At 37.9% G+C, this 5,782-nt stretch overlaps 1 long non-coding RNA gene across 1 annotated transcript; it reads left to right on the top strand.

Annotated features, from left to right (window-relative positions):
* The first annotated feature begins 555 nt into the window (after positions 1–555).
* On the top strand, positions 556–5,479 carry LOC136287842 (uncharacterized). Its single transcript, XR_010720375.1, has 3 exons — positions 556–788; positions 911–984; positions 4,636–5,479. It is a non-coding gene; the product is annotated as an uncharacterized lncRNA (long non-coding RNA).
* The last annotated feature ends 303 nt before the right edge of the window (positions 5,480–5,782 follow it).

Raw genomic sequence — 5,782 nt, 5'->3', positions numbered from 1 at the left:
AAACACCCACAGGAAGTTCTGGAGATTCTTGCAAAAATATCCATGTGCCTGACTAGGGGGTCATGGTGACTTTGTTAGGATTTTACCCTGGGTCCTTGTGTTTTTCATACTAACTGTCACTCTAATACCAGACTTGCAAAATAATTAGTTTATTGAGCACTAGTGAACAGAAAATCAGCATATTTTATTAGTACTTCTGTTAATGAGAGAAAATTCTTTGTTATGTTTAAATAAGTACATGTACATCCATAGACAAATTCTGGTTTTTACCATACAAGTCTCAGTAAGCTACTCAGTAACTAAGTACCACATAAGTTGCTCGAGATTTTGTGACCAGATGGTTCACAGGACTAGTAATGGATTATAGTTCTTTCCAGCTCCAGATTGCCAGTTCAAATCTGTGTCAGGTTGACACTGTCTGAAAATCATTACTGTTTGGTGGCTTATGTGAAATAAGTTGAAGACCTCAATATACTTCCTAAAGGCTGGGTTAATATAACACAAATGTTACCAGATGATTGTCGGTTTCAAGGCTCAGGTGGAAGCACACTTAAGTCAGTGGAAAAACTTCCATTGATTTCAGCGGGTATTGAATTAGGTCTTAATTATGGAGAATGGCTCCTTTGTGCTCTCAGAAGTGGCTATTTACAAGGGGGAGAAGGATGCCCATGAACTGCTCCTGGGAGACGAGTGGTGCTGCCAGCTAGGATGAAGCAAGAGATGCTTATCTGTCCTTGTTCTCATGGAGGATCAGTATATAAGGATGGGCCAAATCTTCCCAAATTCAGGTAAGAGTGGGCTTATTCTGGCAGAGAGTGGTAGAGAGTCAAAACCTCTGAAAGTTTACATTCTCTTGTTAAGCTTGGTGCTGATCAACAGGTAACATAAATGGCTCCTATTTTTTTTGCAGATCACCTGCTCTCACCTAAGGATATTTTTGGTTTTGTTTGAAGAGCAGAACTCCTTTGAACTCCACAGAGAATGGTCTGGCTTCACTTTAAAGTGCCTTTTCTCACCATCCAGGTTCCATTAGTGCCGCAATGAATGAGAAGTGACTTGATCCTTGGGGATAAGTGCCATCATAGGGAAGAAATATTAGATATTAAAAACTCTTTAGTTTAACCGAGTGGAAATTTAAACCAGACAGGTTAACATGGGAAATGAGACACTATCATCACAGTAATTGATTAGCCAGTGGATCAAACCAGTAGGAAAAATGGAGGAATTGCCATTTCTACCACATTGAGTTCAGATGCATGTTCAGAAGACATGTATGAATCAAAAGTGCCACTGGACTCTGTCCAATAGCACTGTTTGCATTGTCATAGTAATGTAGTATTATTGCCATGGGAACCACAAAAAGAAATCAAACTGAGCTGCTAGTCTAGTGAACTATGCATATTTACCCCTGCCTTCTGCTTTCTATTGAGCTTGGGTTTTAGTCCTACTCCAGAAGCACTCAAGTATAACTCTGGTTGTACACTTTCTGTATCCCTTAAATTAAATTAATTCAAATTTCAAAATCAGCTCTTGGCTATGTGGCTGAGAACAAAATGTCTAACTCATTTGATATCCTTCTATGATAAGATCACTTTTTAAGTGAATGAAGGAAGATGTTGGATGTAGTTTTTCTGGATTTTGCTAAAGTTTTGATACTGTCCCCCACAGAATCCTTCTGCACAAGATGTCCAACTGTAAAGCAGGCAGGTAGATGGTGCTCTGGGTAGGGAAATGGCTGTAGAGCAGGGCTTAAAGGGTTGCAATGTACACTCAGATGGTGACTGGGGACCAGCAGCGCTCCTCAGGGCTCAATTCCACAGCCAGTTCTGTTCCATACTTTTATTATGATCTCAGTTGAATGCACCTTTAGCAAATTTGCTGATGATACCAAACTGTGAGATATTGTTGACTCTCTCGAGGAATGAGAAGCCTTGTGGAGGTGTATAAAGAGACTGGAGCATTGTGGAATCATTAATGGCATACCACTTAACAAGAAAAAAATGCCAGATTCTGCACCTGGGATTGAGTAATGCCAGGCACAAGTATGAATTAGGAGAGGAGTGGCTGGAGAGCAGTTCTGCAGAAAGGGATCTGGGGTGCTGGGTGACAGCAGGATCCATGTGAGTCAGCAGCGTCCAGCAGCCAGGAGGGCAAAGCCCATCCTGGGATCACCAAACCCAACATCACCAACTGGTCAAAAGAGGTGATTGTCCTGCTGTGTTCAGAGTTGGTGCAGCCTCACCCTCAGCACTGGGTGGAGTTCTGGGCCTCACCATTTGTGAAGGTCCTTGGCTGCATCTCCAGAGGACAACAAAGCTGGTGAAAGGGCTGGAAGGAGTGTCCTGTAGGGAGTGGCTGAGAATTTTTTGTGGTTTGGAGAGAAGGTGGCTGAAAGGAGATCTCAATCCCTTTACTGCTTCCCGGGGAAAGAGACCAGCAAGGGATGTGCTGAGCTCTTCTCCTGGTATCCAGTGACAGGACATGTGGGATTGGTTCAAAGCTGCATCAGGGGAGATTCAGACTTAACATTAGGAGGTATTTCTTCACAGCAAGGGTGGGACAACACTGGAACCAGCTTCCTAGAGAGGAGTCTGTCAGTGTTAAAAAGACATTCGGACTATGCCCTTAATAACACACTTTTACTATTAGCCCTCATCTGCCCTGAAGTTGCATCATAGTTGAACTAAATAGTTGCTATGGATCCCCTCCAGCTGGACCTATCCTATCCTATCCTATCCTATCCTATCCTATCCTATCCTATCCTATCCTATCCTATCCTATCCTATCCTATCCTATCCTATCCTATCCTATCCTATCCTATCCTATCCATCTCTCCTAGTCAATAAAACTATAATTTCTTTTGATATAATCCCTTTTGTTTCTTCTTTACCATAACTTCTATGCTTTTATATTTAGTAAGATGCTGGTGACTTGGGGATTTTACATTCTAGGTATGTATTTTGAATGAAGTTTCAGTTTTGCTGTTGAATTGCTGTATTTTAGAACTTCTCATTTGTTTACCTGTCTAATTTTTAGCTTAGAGGAAAATAACAAATCTAAACAGTTTACTGTTGATAATAAGTGGTAATAATTGATACTTTCAGGAAGCCCCCTTCCAGCAGGAGAACAAAGAAACCAGATTTTGGGACTGGGCCATGAACAGAGTCAGCAAAGAGAAAACAGAAAAAAATATTTTCATTGTAGATGAGGCAGTATAGGTGTCCAATTTAGTTTTGAGATTAAGAGCAAGATAATCTCCAAACACAGTTTGTATTGAGCAAAGAACCTGAAAGAAAGAAATCAAGAAAAAATTATGGGCTTTGTCCAGGCTTTACTGTCTCAAAGAGGAAAGCAGAAGTGTTTTAAACATAGAACTTACTGTCATAGTATGTTGTTATGTTCACGAAGACATGAAATCATATAATGGAAAATTCGCGTCTTCACTGGGAAATCATCAAGCAGGTGAAGAGGAGTGAGAGGCAGTTCCATATTCAACACCTAACATTTGGATGAAAAATTGTGTTCCTATTTCCATAAGATATTAGACATCAACTCTGCACTTGAGCTGTGATATAAATTTGGATATAATTTAAAACATGCATTGTTTCAATTTTTGTCTGATATTTCTCTGTATATATATGAATATACCTATATAACAGGAATACTAATACCTATTATTTCTTCTCTGTATCATCTCTGTTTTGATTTATCTCTGTATTTATTTAGTGATGGATAAGTGATGATAGTGCTTAATAAGAATCATAGAATCATAGAATGATCTGAGTTGGAGGAGACCTTAAAGAACATCTAGTTCCAATCCTTCTGCTATAGACAGGGACAGTTTTCATTAAACAGGTTGGTCAGACCCCATCCAACCTGACTTTAAACAATTTCAGACTTGGGGCATCCATAGCTTTTTAGACATATGACTATATCTTTTCTGTATACATAACTAGGTTTTAATTAAAATAATTTAGATCACTTTAGCTGCCTTCTTTGTGTGGGTATTAACAGGGTATTGACCATCAAAATGTTTAGGGTGCCTGAACCATGCATTAAAGGAATCTGAAAGAGTTGTTTAGATTTACACAATGATCATAGGGAAGTCTGTTGTTCAGATTACCAAAGTGTTTCAGTATTCTGTATTTAACTTCAGATGTAAATGTTTGTGTGTGTGTAAACATATATAAAAATACACATAAAATATAAAATGTTGAATATGTATAATATAAAATATGAAATGCTATTTTCTTTGGGAAGCAATTACATTCTCATTTAGCCATATAATTTAGAATAGATTTACATAAGAAAATAATATCAATGTGATATTGTTTTATGAAATCTCACAAAAAATTCTTCTCCTTTGCACTAATTATCTTTTCTGTGGTACTCTCCCTCCTCCCTCCTTCAACTGTGCCTGGAACTTTTAAGTTTGTTAATTGGCAGGTGTGATGAGTGAGAACACAGGATCTGTGTTGAATGATGACAAATCCTGGGTACTTCCCTTGAAGATACACCTTTTCCCATATGCCTGTGTTATTTCTGTTTACACAATCAACAGCTGACAAAGTCTAATTGCTTACTGAGAGAGACTAAAAGTCTTGGTGATGTCACGGATTTAACTATGTTTTTCAGAATTTGCCTGACCTAAAAAGAAGGAAGAAAAGAGAATTCATAATGTGTTTCTGAGGTGAACCAAGGTACCAACAAGGAATGACTGCCAATACAAACCCACCAAATGGATTATTTTGGGTTGGGCAAACATTATACCTGGGTAATAAGGAGAATGTTACACTACAGTAGAAGTATTTTGCTTATAACATGAGAAATACAGGATAGCTAATAATTTACAGACATATATTTGTGGGGGTTAAATTATTTGCTGAGATTTGCTTTTAATTATTGATTCACTTTATTTGGTCATAAGTCTTCTTTTCCCAACTGTCTGTGTATTTAGTTTTTCTTAGTTTTTCCATTGCTTTTCGTTGGATTGCTCTTAACATGGAATTATGGTTATAGCCATGCTGAACACAAATATGTGGGCAGTTTAAAACAGGAGAGTCATGTGAATCAAAGACTGACCTATATTGTACATGTATGTTAGCCATGTTTGTATATATTAATGAAAACAGTGAAAACGTGGTCAGATGAAAATTTCCATCGAAGTGAAACCTCTTTGAGCATCAAGTGAGCACAAGTAAAATGAGAAAACAACCATGGGCTGTAGCAATCAGTGCTCTGATCAGTGCTCTGCATTATAATGAAGTAAGACCTTGCTGTCCATTCTGTGCGGTAGCTCTCTCTCTTCTTTATGCAAAGTGTGCACAGAACTAGAGAAAAGCAGCTCAGAATTCTTTTAACTCATGGAAGAACAAATAAAAAGTTAGTCATGGCTGTCTCTATGAAGAGAGTACAACTTCTGTAAACATTATTTTGCCATAATTATTCTCTGTCTGGGCTTTCTGCTTTAGTTTAAGACACTAACCTATATTAGAACTGAATTATATTAAAGGTGTTTCATAAGGCCCTGTTTCAGAATTTTGTGTGAAAAATTATCTTTGTGTGGATGTCAGAACTCCCTAATAATTCTGATATATTCAAAATTTCATGTATTCTAAATTTAGCTAAAGAAAAATTACTGCCAAAAAGTCTAACTCAGTAGATTAGTCCCTCGTGTAATATAGTCCTACTCTGTATATGATGATTTCCAGGAAAACAAGACCTATCAGAAAATGAGAAAAGATCCTTCTGGTTTTCATTCCTGTTTAAGGAAGATAAGAAT

This window comes from Chamaea fasciata, unplaced genomic scaffold, assembly GCF_029207755.1.
Source record: "Chamaea fasciata isolate MVZ Bird 193981 ecotype frontalis unplaced genomic scaffold, bChaFas1.0.hap1 SCAF_3, whole genome shotgun sequence".
In the NCBI taxonomy this organism is placed as follows: Eukaryota; Metazoa; Chordata; class Aves; order Passeriformes; family Sylviidae; genus Chamaea; species Chamaea fasciata.
Note: the sequence above shows the minus strand (reverse complement) of the source record. Positions and strands in the feature narration are given on the sequence as shown.